At 42.3% G+C, this 18,862-nt stretch overlaps 2 protein-coding genes across 2 annotated transcripts in view; one reads left to right on the forward strand and one right to left on the reverse strand.

Moving 5' to 3' along the window:
- The window catches only part of LOC126195258 (RNA-binding protein 42-like), a 358,082-nt gene that overhangs the window by 178,497 nt on the left and 160,723 nt on the right, over nucleotides 1–18,862 (forward strand). The window lies entirely within an intron of this gene.
- The window catches only part of LOC126195259 (uncharacterized), a 44,002-nt gene that overhangs the window by 24,685 nt on the left and 455 nt on the right, over nucleotides 1–18,862 (reverse strand). The window lies entirely within an intron of this gene.

Here is an 18,862-nt window from a genome sequence, read left to right on the forward strand (position 1 = left end):
ATACTTTACTCCCAAACTAAAAGAAATGACAGAACAGAAAGTAAACTATCACGAAGGAAGCTACGATTCATGCAAAGGCTCTTCTTTCGTTTTACAAAGTTGCCTACCGTGCTGCAAAGGGAAAGGGACATCGCACCGTAGCAGAAGACCATGTTTTACCAGCTGCTCTGGAGATGGTAATCTATTGTGATAGGTGAGTCGCTTGGGAAGCAAATGACGGGTGTGCCTTTGTCATAAAAAAAACTATTAGTCGTCGAATACTCGACACGGCTGACGACAGTAGTGATGAGTTAGCTGAAAAACTCAAAGGGAATGGTGATTTTGCTACGAAATTGGATGAAGCTATAGACAACCGCTGTGATAGACACCTAATTTGTTAAGTTCTATTTATAGATGACAGCAAATTTCAGGGTCATCTTCTTTTCTGCAGGAAAATAACCCTTGGAACAAAAGCAACAGACCCCTTTGAAATATTACATCCTTTTTTGGAAGAAAATAACACTAATGGGCAAAAAACTGTGTGCGCATGTGTGACTGTGTACAGTTACAACATGGCTGGGTGTAACGTCGGATTGCAAGTTCTCAGTCTTACAGAGGGTCGTAATGCTCTTTATACACGCTGTCTTATTCACTGAGTAGCACTGGCGTCTAAAAGCATGAGCATTCTCCTTCGAGGAGTTTCTTCAGTTAGTGATCGAAGTGGTACACGTCATTAAAAGTCGGCCATTTAAGTCGGGGTGACTTTGTTTTGAGGCTGGCGTGTCCTTCGAACATCATTGAAAAGCACAGTTCATTGAATGTATCACTTTAGGGCAATGAGTCTAACATTCTGCAAGTAACGTACAAAATTACATTCTTCAGAAAAAAATTACTGTTGAAGAAAGAGCTGGATTATAAAGGTATACGGTACATTACGTTTTCCCTGCTCTTGACACGGTCTTAGAAGACAGTCACTTCGAGTTGAGTTAAGAATTCTACTCTGTGTTTGTCGATTTTTTAAATGAACTCAGTGATTGCTTTACCGTCCACAAGCAGCTTATCACACAAATGGATCAGAGATCCTTTGTACAAAACTTCCATCAGTACTTACAAGCGAAGAACGAGAGTTTATTGATATTTCTTCAGACCGTATATTGAAATCGAAGTGCGTTTTCTTCATTACTGCTCGAGTTTTGGAGCTAGGTGGAGCAGGAGTATCCGCAAATAGGTAGCAATGCCCTATGTGTTTTGATAGCTTTCGCATTACCCTACACATGCGAGGTAAGTTTTTCAGCATTACCAGGCATCAACACGAAATACAGATCTGAACGATGTGGAGAACGAAATGCGAGTCGCCGTTTCCATCTCGTGCCGAAATTCGAAGAACTGATGGTGGAAAAGCAGGCCTAACCTTCCCACTGATTTCGTTGCAAGAATATGACGTAATAACATAAAAATCTGATTAAAATGCATTATATCAACAGTTAAGGAAAAAGCTACTCTTGTTCATTTTTTTTCGAAATTGAATTTATTTATCCCGCACGTCGAGTCGGATGTGATGTTCGAAAGGAGCCGTGGATGTTTATGTTCAGGTCAAGGGAGTCGTGTATTCAAAAAGTTTGGAAACCACTATATTAAAACTTCCATTCGCGTATGGAGCGTGGTAGGAAAGTACCCACTGTAGGTAATCAAATTGCTCTGCAATCTCTACGTGGCGATATGTAGTGCGCTGTATAATATGCCTAGATTCCTCGTTTAGTACCGTTTCTTGGCATTTTGTGAACATACTTTCGCGGGTTGGTTAGCGCCTCTCATAAAGGGTGTGCAGTTCAGGTTTCTCAGTATCTCCATGGTTCAGAGACGCGTGTAAACGTAAGTGCTATCCATCTCTTGAAGTCTTTAATTAACCCTGTTAGTCCTGTTCAGTAAGGATCCCATACACTTGAGCGATACTCTACAGTGAATCTCACGAACGTTTTGTAAGTAATCTCCTTTGTAGACTGATTCCGTTTTCCTAGTATCTTGGCGGTGAACCAGAGTCTGCCACCAAATTTAATGGGAGTTTGCAAGCAAAAACCTAAAATTTTTGGTATTTCTTCAAAGCAAATCCTGTAATGGTCTTCTCTTTTTCCTGCGTGAAATGGTACATAATTTATCTCGGTATGTCTCTTAGAAGTATTTAATTTTTAATTTATTAAATTACTTGCGTATCTCTGAAGCTACGTAATTTTGGACACACATTATTTTATATATGGATATCTCTGAGACCACTGCCAATAGAAGGCTGTGGCATTTACTTATAGATAGAAGATACGCAGCACTAGATGTTAGCTACCCTGCTGTTTACAAAATGTCTGCCAGATGGCTTTGTTTCGTGTGAAAATAGGTGATGTTTATATGGAATCGTGTCTTTGGTAATACTTTGGAGCAGTTTGACAGAACATAAACATGACTAGAAGAGCCAGTCTCGTTGAGAATCGTAAGTTTAATGGTAACCAGCATTGTAGAAACGTAAATACATGGATCCTCATGAGGAATAATCCACCAGCGGTGTAGAAGCAGATTTACTTTTCCCTCCTCGACGTGAATCATGGTGTAAATTCCGGAAGGCTGAAGTTTCAGGAGCGTGTTTCGTACACAAGAATACTATTCCTGAGGCTTTTCCGGTAGCCATCAACATAGCTCGCGAAGCCCTCCAGCAATGTCTAAATGGGCGCATCAGAATTCCAACGAGTCATTCAGAAATACAATTTGGCCACGAACACGCAAGAATGTCTTTGTGGGTATAAATACTCTGAAATGGGGGATAATGGGGCTGTGCTGACATTTAATGATGGAAACATGGGAATAAGAAGAGTTATAATGCCTCTCAACATCAACCTTAGCTGTCATACAGTAAAGGGACTGCAACTTTTAAGCAAGCTACGGCGTGCAGCTGAGTTCAACACGAAACAAGCATGGTCAGCCCCAAAGGAAGAAGCTTTACAGAAAGAGGGATAAAACTGTGAGTGTGTGTTTATCATTTTCAGCTTTAAATTTGATTTGCTCAAAACTACTTTTTTTACACTTAACGTTCATAGATCTAAAGACTATTTGTAATAGTTACAGAAAATTCGTGAACTGCTTTATTCTAACGTACTCCATCTACTGAAGCAGAATGATGTCAGTGGTTTGAAACGATATAACTTGACATGTTTAAATTTACAAATATTTAATGTAAAAAATTACGTGTTTATAATAAATCGATGTCTTCGGTTCCTTTGCATTTCATTCTTAATTCTACTTCTGTCAAAATTAATAACATTGGTATGTTACCGGTAAAAAATTTAGACTTATCTTCGTTCGTTCCAGAAAGGAAGGTACATAAACATGGCTTTTTTTACGTTCGCAGCCTAGGCCTTGCAAACTGTCCTTAATTTCGACTGAGCCTAAGCCATCATTCTGCTTGCAATAACCTTAGAAATGAGCTTCGTCGGAGGGATTGTTGTAAACTGTATGGGATGTAACAAACAGCCAGAGTACGTGTATGGAAAAGGGAAATATAACACGTTCGGGTCATTAATATAACTCTGGAGGAGTGCCATTCGTTGCGTGGGCATAAGAAAAACAAATGTATGCGGAACCGTTGTGCAGCAAATTCCAGCTGAATTGTGTGAGAGCCTGTGGTTGTTTACCACGTCAGAAAGAGTGAAGGCACAAGAAGGTGCTCAGAAACGGATGATTAATTAGTTAATAGCGTTAAAAATGCGCCATTACAACGTCTAGCTCCGTGGCATAATGGATAGGATAACAGCTTCACGTGCGAGAGGTTGTGGTTTCGAATGTCTTCAGGTGTTCCAATGTTTTTTTCTTTTCAAATATTTATTGAAATTACTTCGATCATTAATTTTATTCAGTTGGTTTAAATATTTATTTTTATTTCCGTTCCTTTGTCACATTTTAATCACGACATGAAATTTTTCATTTGCTTTATTTTTTTCTTTATAGCGCTCTTTTTCCAATCGGCATTTTTGTGAATATGAATTTAATTATATTTTTCTATTATACAGGGTGATTCAAAAAGAATACCACAACTTTAGGAATTTAAAACTCTGCAACGACAAAAGGCAGAGCTAAGCACTATCTGTCGGCGAATTAAGGGAGCTATAAAGTTTCATTTAGTTGTACATTTGTTCGCTTGAGGCGCTGTTGACTAGGCGTCAGCGTCAGTTGATGCTAAGATGGCGACCGCTCAACAGAAAGCTTTGTGTGTTATTGAGTACGGCAGAAGTGAATCGACGACAGTTGTTCAGCGTGCATTTCGAACGAAGTATGGTGTTAAACCTCCTGATAGGTGGTGTATTAAACGTTGGTATAAACAGTTTACAGAGAATGGGTGTTTGAGCAAAGGGAAAAGTTCTGGACGGCCGAGAACGAGTGATGAAAATGTAGCACGCATCCAGCAAGCATTTGTTCGCAGCCCAGGAAAATCGACTCACAGAGCTAGCAGAGAGCTGCAAATTCCACAATCAACTGTATGGAGAGTCCTACGAAAAAGGTTAGTTATGAAACCTGAACGTCAACTACCCGAGGCGATGGATCGGCCGCCAGGCAGCCCGTGACAGAGCACTTCATCACTGGCCTCCAAGAAGCCCTGATCTTACCCCCTGCGATTTTTTCTTATGGGGGTATGTTAAGGATATGGTGTTTTGGCCACCTCTCCCAGCCACCATTGATGATTTGAAACGAGAAATAACAGCAGCTATCCAAACTGTTACGCCTGATATGCTACAGAGAGTGTGGAACGAGTTGGAGTATCGGGTTGATATTGCTCATGTGTCTGGAGGGGGCCATATTGAACATCTGAACTTGTTTTTGAGTGAAAAAAACCTTTTTAAATACTCTTTGTAATGATGTATAACAGAAGGTTATATTATGTTTCTTTCATTAAATACACATTTTTAAAGTTGTGGTATTCTTTTTGAATCACCCTGTAGTACTCAATTATTTGAAAATTCCGATCTATCAGTTAAAAAACAAAAGATAAAATAATCTATTTATATTGACTGTGCGATGGTGTGAAAATGTATTTTTATTTACCAGATGGGCCATTTTTTTTTTCGCACAGTAATCATCACCCAAACATTTAAAACATAACCTATGTACCTATTGTACCGTGGACAAAATAACACAGACGAAAATTTAAATGAAAGATGGGTTCGTAAGTAAAACGAAATTCTAGAAAAATGAGAAATAGATATAATGAACGCAGTAATGTGGTCGGAAAAACAAGTCGATAATACAAAAGAAATTAACCGAAATCAGTACATAAAATTGATTATAAAATTGATTAAACACACGTATACAAAGATTTCAAATGGAGCAAGAATGAGAGGAAGAAAAATGAGACCAAATGAAGAAGTTGATATTATGATTAAAATTGTGTGACAAAGGAATAGAATTAAAAAAATAAATTTAAATCAATTAATTTGACAAAAATGTTGATCAAAGTCGTTTCAATAAAGATTTAAAAATTTCGTGCCCCTGACGAGATTCGAACCCACAACCTCTTGCATGTGAAGCTGTTATCGCCACGCAACCAGATCACGAAATCCAACTTTTTAAACACTATTGAGTGTCACACAAAATTCCGATTTTTTTTCAGTCGATTACTCGCAGACGAGGGCCCACCAAGATGATGGCTGCAGTGTGTGGTACATGGGATCTTAACGTATATCACCGTATAGATAATTTCAAAAAGTCGATCGCACCGCTGTGTGTCTCTCCTTGTGAGGTGGCATGGCGGTCTTCCCATTCTCCTGACGTTCAGCCAACCGTAAGCAAGAAATCCGCTTGGCCGTTTCTTGCTGCGAGGTAGATTCAGTTTATGCTTTCCCGTAACAGTCAATCTTATACGTTACAACTGCATTCTAACGACCTACACGGCTTTTTCCAATCTTATTTATCGAACCAGATGCCGGAATGCAAGCAGCTGCCTAGCAGGTAGCGAGAGATGTAGGTGAGCCTTCCCCGCGCCTACGACGCCGGCTGCACCGCGCGCAGCGCTTGCGACGCGGGTAGCCGCGCGCCCCCTGCTGGTAGCCCAGTTAGCAGGAATGTGTCGCTGCTTTGCTAATGAAAACATCTTCTTATCGCGCCAAACGGGACTATTAATAGAATAATAACGGGCCTGATTAGGTTTATTGCTGTAAATTAATGACAAACGCTGTGCTTGTGGCTTTTAATGCAGTGTTTCGTCAGACCATTATGTTGCGGCATCTGCTTCCTGCGTCGTGGCATTGATGGCAGGCTATCTTTCTCGAAATACTTTCCAGTTACTCTACGATTGACCTTCACACAATTGTTGATAGGTGTGGAACCAAAGCAGAAAGCAGTAATTTATATATAGCATAGTCAGGCACTTCGTGAAATGCTATATTATTTTATAAATGAGTATGTAGCCGAAATTGGCCATTAGTGTAAAAAATAACGACAATTTTCAGCAAGTAAAGTGAACAGCGTTCAACATGGAACGGCGGTTAGTACGATGAATCGGTTAACAAGCAATTATACTACCCCCCCCCCCCAAAAGTAATTTTACGTTAGATAGAACAATGTTGCAACTACTGTATTGCTAGGATACCGCTATTGTGTAAATGTTTGAGTCAGTTTTCGAATTCGATGAAGGCTTTGTCGAAGATGATGAATTTTATGTCAAAGTCTTGTAATATTTTTTGTTATTAAATACGGGTCACGTATTCTTTTGTGCATAATGACAGAGAAATCGGGACGAAAACAATAAACCGCTGATTTATGTGTTTATGAGATTTGTGAGTTCGGCACTGCCGAATTACTGCGCACTGCCATCGGATTTGCTCCAGAGCTCGATGAAGACATCTCGGTCGTGTCTGAGCTCACGAAATGACCGCAACTGAAGATCTCTCCTACACAACGGCCTCCTGGTAGCTCGTATTTCCCAGCGTGACGAAAATATAGTATTCCTTTTTTGCGTGGATCTTTCGACACCAAATTCTTTTAGCACGAAAAAAATGATTCGTCAGCTCTGTCGTAAACATTTTTCCATTTATAAGGTTTGACGGAAATAATGTCGCCCTCTCTCTCGAAATACTTCATATTTGTAAAGGAAAAAAGAAAATCGAACTTTTTAACGAAGAATATTTTTCAGGTTTCACGACTCTTGTGTGCTTTCCACTTCATCTTTGTTTTAGATATAGAATATTCCTAGCAAGACGTGGCGAAGGTTTCCCAGATCTTCAGCATGGTGAACGCTCTGCGTGATAATCACGGGCGGTCTTCGTTTGACTCTAGACTAAAGTGTAGGTTGTTCAAGGTTTGAGCGGGAAAAAAACCTTACGAAGAGATGAAATGCAGTAGAAATGCGTGAGTATGCTCCCTGCTCGTTAGTGAGTATTACATGTCCAAAATGATGCCGATGCAGGATGAGGCAGGGTGAACACGTGGCGAAAAACTTGTTCGATGCGTGACGAATTGTGGATGGAAAGGTGAAATCGGCCTAAATTTATCGTGGACTGCAGCCGCAATGTGATTGTAGAAAAGCAATCAAGGGCCTCTGTGTTGAATGCTGTAAGTTGTTTGGTGGAAGTTAGAAGATGGCGTAAAATGAACCACATGGGCGCACTTGCTGCCACAACCGGTGAAGACGTACTGTGCGCAAAGCACGCTTTTCAGACGTGCTTTTCATTGAAATGAAATAGGCAAGAAGTTCGGTTCTTTTCATTCAAATGCCAGCGAGCTGCGAGAGGGACGTTGTGGTTTCGGATGTACAGAGGATTTGCCTTCCAATCAGGGGGTAGCGTCCAGATTAAGTTCGTCGTAACGTGGAGACTGAAGCATAATTTTATTTATGCAGGCTGAGACGATGTACTTCAGTAAATTGGTTTCAGCATAGAGAGTTGCAAGTTAAAAAAAAACTGTGGGGAAAACTCGTGAAGCGTTATTACTTAAGTCACGTATCGATTTGCTGCGTATCCCGAATGTTTTCCAAACTGTGAGCAAGCACCAAAGGAGACATTTTGAAAGAAATTTAAATTTCAAGAATAAAAATAAGATCTGAGTTTTTCCGATGACGTAATTCTGTTAGAAACGGGAAAGGACTCGCGAGATCAGTTGAGCAGAAGGGATAGTGTCTTGAAAAGAGGTTATAAGTGGACACCAATCAAAATAAAACGAGGTATATGGAATGTAGGGCAATTAAATCAGTCGATGCTGAGGGAATTAAATTAGAAAATTAGACACTAAAAGTTGTAGATGAGTGTTTATTTATAGGCAGTAAAACAACTGATGATGACCAAAATTGAGATGATATAAAATGAAAACTGGCTATAGAAATTAAAGCATTTTTAAAAAAGAGAAATTTGCTAACGTCGAACATAAATTCAAATGTTGGAAAGTCTTTTCTGAAGGCATTCATGTGGAATGTAGCCTTGTGCGGAAGTGAAACGTGGACATCAAGCAGTTCATAAAAGAAGAGAATAGAAGCTTTTGAAATGTGATGCTGCAGATGAATGCTGAAGGTTACGGTATATTGGTAAATCGTCTAACAGATGAAGAGGTTGTGAATGCATTAGGGCAGAAAACAGATTTATGGCATATCTTGACTATAAAAAGGGATCGGTTGATAGGACAAATCCTGAGGCATCACGGAATCGTCAGTTTTGCAAAGGGTGGAAAGTGTACGGGGATGAGAATTGTAGAGGGAGACCAAGTCTTGAATACAGTAGGCGGATTCAAATGGATGTAGCTTGCACTAGTTAAAGAGGCTTACACAGGATAGACTTGCGTAGGTAGCTGCCTCAGACCTGTCTTTTGACTGAATAGAACAACAGCTACAACAACATACTGTAATGTACCATTCAGTCTTTCCATTGTATTCTCGCAGCACATGTGTGAGTAACATCCATTTGTCATATATTAGAATAAAAGAGGGCGAAATGGTGCGGTTTTAAGAGACTACGCTCACATACAGCCGGTCCAGGTCGTTCTGCTACCGAGAATGTTTTTCCGTTGCTTTCTCTACCTAAACCGACTGAGGGAGACTGTGGAGCGTTTCCTTTCTTCTCCTGCTGCAAACTGAACTCGTTCTCCATGTCTAATGACCTAGTTGAACCCTAATCGTCCTTTCAGTGCGTAGGACTGCCACAGCATTGACAGCATTGCCTGAGGAACTCTTTCTCCAGGCCGTCTCCCCAGGGATAATCAGCTGCTCGAAGCCCATGAGCCCTACGTGGGGAAAGAATACGAGACGTGCGAGGCACCACGAGTTCCTGTCCTGTGGTGAATGCAGCACCAGATACTCTGCATCAAACGGAACATGAAATTCCGTAACTATGACAGCAACGGGAATGCTTTGAGAAACATTTATTTCTCCGCGAAGTCTGTCTTTCTTTCTCCGCGAAGTTGATTGAGATTTGTGTTGTCTCTATTACGTGTAACGTTACGGTACTAACAACGGTATTTGTTTCTGGATAGGTATCATCCCTGGCAAAGAATTTTTACACAGTGAAATATTTCTGTTAAGAGCTTATGGAGGACTATTTTAGATTTCCTTATCCTCTACACTTCTGCAAGGTGTGCCATATTAGTAGCGAAAACTGACGCGAGGTTAAGTATGCAATAATACAAACAAAAGCTTTCAAGGAAACGTGGGTCCGCCAAATATCCGTTTGCGAGATGATAAGGAATTTATGGTTACGAGCCGCCTGTGGAATCGATTCACTCACCTACTATGTTGTGAAGTGTCACTTTAGATGTGGCAGACACGGAATGTACTACAGAAACGAAAGTAGCATTGGGCGTGCAATAAGAAAACTTAGGACTTCCAATGTTCTCAATACACTCAACCGATTAATCAGCTAGGTCTAGCAGCACTACAACATTGGTCGCTGAGAATGTCGTTGACCCTTTATTGTATGTTTATATGATAGTAGAACAAACACTGGTAGCAGTTACTTCTGTAAAATATCTGGGAGTATGCGTGCGGAACGATTTGAAGTGGAATGATCATATAAAATTAATTATTGGTAAGGCGGTTACCAGGTTGAGATTCATTGGGAGAGTCCTTAGAAAATGTAGTCCATCAACAAAGGAGATGGCTTGCAAAACACTCGTTAGACCTATACTTGAGTATTGCTCATCAGTGTGGGATCCGTACCAGGTCGGGTTGACAGAGAAGATCGAAAGAAGAGCGGCGCGTTTCGTCACAGGGTTATTTGGTAAGAGTGATAGCGTTACGGAGATGTTCAGCAAACTCAAGTGGCAGACTCTGCAAGAGAGGCGCTCTGCATCGCGGTGTAGCTTGCTATCCAGGTTTCGAGAGGGTGCGTTTCTGGATGAGGTATCGAATATATTGCTTCCCCCTACTTACACCTCCCGAGGAGATCACTAATGTAAAATTAGAGAGATTCGAGCGCGCACGGAGGCTTTCAGACAGTCGTTCTTCCCGCGAACCATACGCGACTGGAACAGGAAAGGGAGGTAATGACAGTGGCACGTAAAGTGCCCTCCGCCACACACCGTCGGGTGGCTTGCGTAGTATAAATGTAGATGTAGATGTAGACGTGCTGGAAAGTAATGCCTCCTTCGAATTATTTTAGCTGAAAACTCTTATAGCTTTTTAAATAAAACCAATGTTATTAACATTCTACATCTTTATTCTAAACGTCTACATACTCATTTCTCAACATTAATATTCTGGCGACGAACACATTTCTCCCAACCAGAAATCAGTTTGTTGATACCGTCACTGTGGGATGTTTGACTTTGTTGACGGAGCCAGTACCTCACCTCGGCCTGCAAACTTCATCACTGTCAAAGTATAGCCCTCGAAGGTGGTTTTTAAGTTCTGGAAACAGACTAAAATTGAACGGGGCCAAATCGGGACTGTTTAGAGTATGTTCGTTGACAGTGAACCCAAGACGTCGGATTGTCACGGATGTCGCAGGGCTCGTGCATTGTCATGCTGAGGGAGAAGGTTCTCCATGTGTGGACGAAGTCTTCGTTTACGAAAGTCGGTTAGAGCACACTGTGTATCATGCACCGACATAGCTACGTTACATACTACCATTTTACACGCTACAATTTGGAGTCGTCTATCGGTAGAGGGCTGCAAATATGTAACTATGAAGAACATAGATGTAGAATGTTAAAACCGTTTGTTACTTTTCAGCATGCCTTCGTATCGTCCTCGTTAGTGTAAGGGGCGACGAAAAATTATCCGTTTGAGGGCGTTGCTGCGGCGTATATGCAGCGCAGTGCGACTCCTATGTAGGTATACAAGCACCGACATACAGGCAACGGATTTGTACCTTTCCGACGTGCGTGCGGTAAACGCGGAAAGGTGAACTATGACCGCTGAACTATGGCGACGTTATTACCAAAAGCCTTTAAATAGGACCAAGGTGCTGTTGTTATTCTTTTGGCTGCCGAAGGACAGACACCTGTAGACATCCATCGGAGAACGGAGAATGTGTATGAGGCAGCACGTCTGTCGAAAACCACCGTTGTGCGATTTTGCGCTTAGTTCCGTGCTGCCACTCCATGATAATGCACGTCTCTACATCACAAAGGTCGTAAGTGTGAGACACTCGAGCACCTGCACGGTAGTCCTGACCTCTCACTATTATAGCGCGGTTGGTCCCTTAAAAACGGCCTTGAAAGAGCGACGATTGCTATTGGACGAGGATGTGCGACAGGACACGGTGTTTTACCAAACGGTATCTTGAATCTGATGCGTCGGTGGGATGATTGCCTCCACTGTTTAAGGCGATTTTGCGTGAACTGGCACAAAAGTTCTGGAAACGTTTCGTCGCCCTTTATAAAACGTGTTTGAAATTTTCACCTTTCGATCAAGTACCCATCTGAAATTTCCTTCCATATTAAAACTGTGTACCGGACCAAGACTCGAACTCGGAACCTTTGCCTTTCGCGGGCAAGTGCTCTGACCGTCTGACCTACCCAAGCACGACTCATTCTGAAGTCCCAATCTGATTGGTTTCGAATTTGAGTCATGAGCCATGTTTGGGGAATGCTATAGATATATAATGGGGCACCAGCACGTATTGCTGCTGGTGTAAGGTAACATCTAACGCTCCACTATAGTCTAACATGGATAGATTGAGCACAGTCTGTTCCTTGCCCTCGATGGTCACCTCACTTCAATTCTCTGGACTTTTGTTGCTAGGATCATCTCTAAAGTGAACTGTAGGGCACTCTTGTTGATACGTGTGAAGAACCAGAGGAGCAAACTGTGCAATCGTGTGAAGATTTAAGAGATAATCCGGGGATGATTAAAATAACACGCAATTCACTGCAGAGAAGAGTGCAGTATTGCATCTAAACGCGAGGACGATACGTGTATCAGTTCCTTTAACGGAACGAGTATACTGCGAATTGTAACATGTAACTTTATGAAGCAGCTTTGCATTTCTTGTTAACTTAGGACGTGTTAAATTTGAGTCGAATTAGAGGGGGACTTAATCTAAAAGTTTTCATTTAAAATACGTTTGCACTGAATAGGACACTATTTCATATTTAAGTCAGCTGTGGCGCGTAACCCCACATTCCCAGTTCTCTCTCACACGGCTCACGTGCGGGCCCTTATTAACTAGCGCGTTTTTGCTTCTGTTATAGTATACTTTCACCCGTCTCAGTTTTCGCTATTAATTATGGTACAGCGATATATCCCAGAATTGTCACATCAAAATGCATGTAATAAGCATCACTGTTTTCACGGTGAATAGTACAGTTTTGTCGATCATTGGCTGAGTTTTGATCAACTCTCGTACACTAGATACGGTAGCGTGTGTGAGACGACTGCCCACGACAAGGAGATTTCTTCCACTGCAGGAAATGCACAAGCGACTCGTTTAGTACGACCTCAGTTGACTGCCTAAATCAGATACACTGTGTCGTCAAAAATATCCGGACGCCCTGTGTAATGCGGACCTGGCCGCCTGATGTTACGACCCTGACCACCAGTTTAAAAGGTTTGGGGAAGTGTTGTGTTGTCAGTTGACAAGCTGTAACAGCAGAGTGGTTCGGTCAGTAGAGACCAGTAACTTCGAACATGGACTACTCGTTGGATGTCACATGAGTAACAGATCCATCAGGGACATTTCAGCCCTTGTAAAGCTGTCTAAACCAACTGTTGGTGATGTCAATAAGTATTGGAAACGAGAGGGAACAACGACAGCTAAACCGAAACCAGACAGACCCTATGCGCTGACGGACAGGTACCGTCGAATACTGCGAAGAGCGGTTGTAAAAATTGCATGCAGTCAGCAGAAGAATTCACTTGTGAGCTCCAAACTGCTACCAGCAGTCCAGATAGCTCGGTAATTCCGCGTAGGAAGTTAAAATGAATCAGGTTCAGTGGTCGAGCAGCTCCTCGTAAGCTAGACATATCTGCAGTAAATAATAAGCGGCCCTTGATGTCGTTTAAAGAGTGACACCACTGGACAGTGGATAATTGGAAACGAGTGGTCTGGGATGATGAATCACGCTTCACCCTGTGGCAGGCCATGGAAGGGTTTGGGTTGGACGAAAGCCTGGAGATCGATACCTTCCATCATGTGTGACGGCAACAATGAAGTACGGAGCTGCTGGTGTTTCTGCATGTGGTTTGTGTGTAGTCTCCTTATTGCGCTTAAGAAGACGCTAAATGCGGAAGGATACGAACACATCTTAGAGCATTGTGTGCTGCGAACAGGAAAGGAACAGTTCGGAGATGGTGATCCTATGTGTCAGCACGGCAGTCCACGCTCTCATAAAGGAGCATCAGTGAAGCAATGGTTTGTGGTCAGTAACGTTCCTGAAATCGATTGGCCTGCTTCAACTTGGATCCAGTCGAACACATGTCGGGCGGTTAGAACGTCGACTACAGTCCCTAACGTCCAACATGAGTACCTTCTCTGGTTTCCATGCTTGAGGACGAACGGACTGCCATTCCACCAGACGCCTTACCGAAAATGCCCCCAGCGGAGTTCGAGCCATCGTAAAGGCAAAGGGTAAGACACTTGTCATATTAATGTCCACTAATGGGTGCCCAGTCCGCAGCTCGTGGTCTAGTGGCTAGCGTTGCTACCTCTGGATCGCGGGATCCCAGGTTCGATTCCAGGCCGGGTTGGGGATTTTCTCTGCTCGGTGACTGAGTATTCGTATTGTCCTCATCATTCCATCATCATTTGTGAAAGTGCCTACATTGGACTGTGTACAGATTGGGAATTTGTACGGGCGCTGATGACCGCGCAGGTGAGCGCCCCACAAATCAATCAATCATCATCATCTAATGTGTGTCCAAATATTTTTGATCAGATATTGTAGTTTCAGATGAAATAGTCGAGGGCGATTGGTATGGTACACAGGTCGCGTGTTTCCTGATTTCCAGAAAGCACTGGAAACAGTTCCATACCGGGTCCTTGTGAACAAAAAACGAGCTGACACAATTTTCTACTCACTTTGTGACTGTGGCGAAGACTTCCTGGCAAATAGAACTCAGTCCGTCATTCTGGATGGGGACAAATTTTTGGGCGTCAGCACTCTAAGGAACTGTCGCAGGGTTGTTACCATTAACCACATGTCAATAGGTATCCAGTCGGATAACGGTGGAAGCTCCAAGTGATCTCGCACGCAACACCAAAAAACTGCACACAGCTTCAAGAAGACCTGCGTGGTAGGCACAATGGATGCAGTGACAGACAAATGAATCTCAAGGAAAAGAAATGCGAGTATAACGTATTTCCCGTAAGCAGGAGGAAAGATCAGTCATTGGAAACAATCACACAGTAAAATACCTAGAGCTAAGCTTTCCGAACAAAATAAGCTTGCAAAAGCATAGGGCAGAGAGATGTACTCGTGGAAACAGAAAGAAATGCAATTCGGACATGAAAGAAGTGACTTATAAAACCCTCATTCGAACGATTTCCATATCGTTTTCTCTGCAGTGGGGTGTGCACTCAGTACCTCGGCTATCGTGGACGACGCTCCTAACAGCTGAGGCATCCAGGCACGAATCACGTCTCGTCCTCGTGGCTTCAGCAGCTCTCTTCTACAGCCTACGTTTCTCACGAGCTTCCCTACGTATATTGCTCGGCTTACACTTGGGGAAGAAAAGACATCGCACAGAAATGGCTTAGCCACTACCTGCTGGTTTTTTCCACAATTATGATTTATCTGGCGTCATGGTTGGTCGTGGATGGGTCAGTCTGTATCAGCACAGTCCGCGGATGACAAGGTCCCGGTTTCGAGCAGGGTTTTACTGTAGGAATTTTCTTACTCAGTTTGCATTAGGCGCTCGTAAGGAAGACTGGTGGGACAATTTGTTGTACTCTCCGTTGTTGTTGGGTGGTAGCTTATGGTGCCCGGTAGGAGTATGGCGGTTGCTCACTCAGAAAAGCTTCAATAAGCATAAATTTAATAAAGCCATATTCAGAGGCAAAAATTTTAAATTCCAAACTGAAACAAATGTAGCGGACGATATTTTCAAAACCGTGCTAGTGAAGTTTCATCATCGGTTCCATTTGTGCTCGGACTTGACGGTACCTACGATTTGTTTTTTAACGTTAGATTCCGATTACTTTATAGAGGGTATGGTACAGCCTGATCGTTAAGTATGATTATTCCTCTTCTTCTTGTCTCTCACCGTCCTTGCGCCTCTTCAACTGCTAGGTTATACTGCTGACAGGTTCAGTTTTCCGCCATTGCACTTTATACTGAGCAGTTTGTGGCTATTGGGTGTCAGTGTGGGACACAAACCAAGGTGGATTAACGGAAGAAATACAGAGCCAAAAGAAAGACGTACGACGCCCCACGTGTGTATTCAACAATCTCCTTTCCAGTGGGCCCGCAGCTTGCGCGAGGTCCAAGAACGACGTATTTTATTTCAAGTACAATTTTTTTGTTGCATTATTTATGTATTTACTCGTAGAGACACAAGTTACACGATGAGCTCGTTTCGACAATTTGCCATTATCAAGTGTACGTCTTAGTTAATATGACGTGCTTCATATGGCATCTTGGACTATAATCAGTTGCCTTTTTGTTATGATACGATCACTTTATTTATATCTTTAGTTTTTATTTGTGCGATCATGTAAAATTATTTTTTGACAGCTATCAGAATAGAACTTCACAAAATCACGCAAATAAAAGGTAAAAACATAAATAAAGTGATCCTATAATAACATAGCGGCAATCGATATTTACGCTCCAAGACGCCATATGGACCACGTCATACCAGCTAAGACGTACACTCGATAATGGTAAATTGCCGAAACGAGCTCTTCGTGTAAATTGTTTTTCTACGAGTAAATAAAGAAATAGTGCAGCAAAAATCTTGTGTTTGAAATAAAAATATTCGTTCTTCGACCTCGCGTTTGTGTTTAGTCATCACGAGTGCGCACAGAATTGTTGAAACACGTATTGTAGAGGTTACGAAAAGTGTGTTGATGAATCGAATAATGGCTTATTTTGAAGATTCTGAGAGCGCATGCGTTTTGACAAGTTGGTGAATCTGGGAAAGCTGCTGAATGAACGCAGCAAATGTTGAAGTAAGCTTTTAGGTCAGACAAACTTTCGAATGGCACGAGCGTTCCAAAAACCGACAAAAATAGACTGATGAGGTTGATGAACGTTCCGTTCCGATGGGCCGTCAGCTGGAATCACACCAGAACAAGTTCGGAAAATGAGGGATCTGGTTTTCCAGTATCGTAGACAGACCAATCAAAGACCTGCAAACACCTGGGGAATAAGTTGTGGTACGTGCGAACGTAATCGCCAGAAGAAACGAACGCATGAAGGATTGCGCGCCGAAGTTTGTGCCACAGCTGCTTCAAGAAGATCCAGGCCTTCTTTAAAGGGTTCTCATTGGTGACGAAAGTTGGTTTTATGGCAGTGACCGAGACACGAGCAGCAACTGTTGCAATGGAAGAATCCTCCTTCAACTGAGACAGGAAACACATAGACGGGGGTTGTTTATGAACAGTTCGTCTCCACTGACGAGACGGTTTGTAGAGAGTTCTATCGCGATGTTCTAAGACGTTTGCGGAAAGACATGGGAAAACGTCGACAGAAGTGGGGTATGAAGACTACGCATTCCACCATGACCATGAGCGAGTACTATACGGGCTACATTATTCAGGAATTTTCTGACTGAAGACAAGATTACAGTTTTTGTCCAACCGTCGTTCTGAACGCATAACTTCTTGCTCTTCCCCAAGATGAAAATCAACTGAAGGGACGAAGATTTGATACAGTAGAGCAGACTCAAGCGGAATTGCAGAAGGTACTAAACTCTCCTAACAAACACTTTCAGGATGTATTTCGAAATTGGCGGAAATGTTGGAATCAGTGTACTTGTTCCAAGGGGACTATTTTGAAGTTGATGGTGCAGGATAAGATCGAAGTAATGCGTAATAATTTTAGTTAATGTATTTGGGGATCTGTTGCATACCACATCGTATATGCTGCTGTTTGTTTCGCCTGTCATCTGCGACGCGAACAGGCGACTAAGGAAGGTAACATCTCGTCGACTGTGAGGTCATTGGAGACGGAATGGCCGTCCTGTTGGAAGAGGAAACGACAGAGACACCGTCAAAGGCACCGCTCCATGTTCACCCCAACTGCTTCATGGAAATCGCGTGGAATAGAAAAGACGACATATGGGCGAATTCTTGATAGTCGCTAGTTAAGCCGTCGGCACACGGACCGTGCATCCGAACGTTGACGTCACGGCGTGGAATAGCACTTTCGGGAGTCTTTCCGAACGTGCAGAGCAATATCTGGCATGTCAGATATTCTGAGCGTGCGTCTGAGCGTTGACCAATGAGATGGAACAACGCCACCTACGTCAAACGCACGCCGTCTCCCTTCAGTAAAGAGTTGTGAGGCGCCATATTGGCATTCATTTCAAGCCTTTTTGTATATACGCCGTTTTTGACCACCAGCAAATTGAGATTCACTGGAAAACCCGTTGTTAGTTGTGTGATTCGATCCAATAAATTAATGAGAAACATCATGTTCGAAGCCAAAGAATTATTGTAACTTGCGTATTATGAGAGTAGGCTATTTGAAGCAGCGACACACTGAAGATCCACCCAAAACGCATTGTTCTTGGTGCAATTTGTTATAATTAAATTTCAATTAGTAACATAATTACCTACGATTAACGTTTTCATTAATGGCTAAGATAATGTGACTAAGTGCAGGGGTATTGTTGGTTTAGCGTAGTGAGTAGCGTCCCTATCCAATAATGAGTTTCTGATGGGGCGGTGGTTCGCGTCGTAACACTTCCAAATTTTTTTCCCTAACATTCGCGTTTTTATTAGGTTCTGATACTTTATTATTAGTTTAATGTAAGTACATACTATGATATTTGATGTTACGTAAATATAAGTTCACCTTTTTTTGAGGGGTGCCTTTGTCCGATTGGCTTAATCTGCAGGACAGCTTGCGCTACTTGTATAAAGATATTTTGCTCCTTTTACGCTTCGTAATTCACATGTTGCAAAGATTCTGCTACTGGGTAGGAACAGTGATCAAGTAAGACTGACCCTGGGGTTTTACTAAAATGTGGGAATGACGAAATAATGTTTATCTTATGCGGAGAAATATTTCAAATTTGTACCGCACTGTTTGTAATGGAACTTTTATAAGCCAGTGTCCTTATTGATTAGACATGGTACTTTCCTTTTCGTGGACGATGAAGGAAATGTGCGTTTTAATGTAGCTAACGTGGGAATTTTAGGCGCGCCCGTTGAGTAAACAGTGCGATTTACGAACTAGAAGCATCCTTCAACTGCCGCTGGAGTGCGTTGCGATTGCGTATACCACGTTGGGGCCCACGTACCGTATGCACAAGTCGCATCGT

This window comes from Schistocerca nitens, chromosome 7 (assembly GCF_023898315.1).
Source record: "Schistocerca nitens isolate TAMUIC-IGC-003100 chromosome 7, iqSchNite1.1, whole genome shotgun sequence".
In the NCBI taxonomy this organism is placed as follows: domain Eukaryota; kingdom Metazoa; phylum Arthropoda; class Insecta; order Orthoptera; family Acrididae; genus Schistocerca; species Schistocerca nitens.